A 1054-nucleotide genomic window follows, 5' to 3' on the forward strand; every position below is an offset into this window, starting at 1 on the left:
CGGGGTTTCACCGTGTTAGCCAGGATGGTCTCGATCTCCTGACCTCGCGATCCACCTGTCTCGGCCTCCCAAAGTGCTGGGATTACAGGCTTGAGCCACCGCACTCGGCCTGTTCTTTCTTTTTTCTTTCTTTTCCTTCCTTCCTTCCTCCCTTCCTCCCTTCCTCCCTTCCTTCCCTTTCTTCCCTTCCTTCCCTTTCTTCCCTTCCCTTCCTCCCTTTCTCCCTTTCTTTCCTTTCTCCCTTTCTCTCTCTCTCTCTCTCTCTCTCTCTTTCTCTCTTTCTCTCTTGCTTTTCTTTCTTTCTTAGATGGAGTCTTGCTCTGTCGCCCAGGATGGAGTGCAGTGGCGCGATCTCAACTCACTGCAACCTCCGCCTCCTGGGTTCAAGTGATTCTCCTGCCTCAGCCTCCCAAGTACCTGGGATTACAAATGTCCGGCACCACACCCAGCTAATTTTTGTATTTTTAGTAGAGACGGGGTTTCACCGTGTTGGCCAGGCTGGTCTTGATACTCCTGACCTCAAGTGATCTGCCTGCCTCGGCCTCCCACAGTGCTGGAATTACAGGTGTGAGCCACCGCGCCCGGCCAATAGGACGTGTTCAGAGGGTTTTACCGCTTATTCAATGAACTTCTATCTTCTCTGTTTTGTTGCAGGAAGACATAAGGGACCCGTGGCAGAAAGAGACTTAAAATCAGGTATGTTTTTCTCCCTGGCCTTTTCTCTGATTGCAGTTACTGACAGAGGTTTCCTAAGATTCCTTTCAAGGAAGTGAAAGAATCTCTGGAACAAGGCCGGGCGCAGCGGCTCACGCCTTCATCCCAGCACTTTGGGAGGCTGAGGCAGGAGGATCACTTGAGGCCAGGAGTTTGAGACCAGCCTGGGCAACATAGCAAGACCCTATCTCTACAAAAATAGTAATTAAGGCCTGGCGCGGTGGCTCACACCTGTAATCTCAGCACTTTGGGAGGCCGAGGCGGGCGGATCACAAGGTCAGGAGATCGAGACCATCCTGGCTAATGCAGTGAAACCCCATCTCTACTAAACAATACAAAA

At 51.4% G+C, this 1054-nt stretch overlaps 1 protein-coding gene across 1 annotated transcript in view; it reads left to right on the forward strand.

The window, feature by feature from the left end:
• The window catches only part of SPPL2B (signal peptide peptidase like 2B), a 95934-nt gene that overhangs the window by 91794 nt on the left and 3086 nt on the right, over positions 1–1054 (forward strand). The window lies entirely within an intron of this gene.

The sequence above is a fragment of the Mandrillus leucophaeus genome, unplaced genomic scaffold (genome assembly GCF_000951045.1).
Source record: "Mandrillus leucophaeus isolate KB7577 unplaced genomic scaffold, Mleu.le_1.0 Scaffold54, whole genome shotgun sequence".
NCBI classification, from domain to species: Eukaryota; Metazoa; Chordata; class Mammalia; order Primates; family Cercopithecidae; genus Mandrillus; species Mandrillus leucophaeus.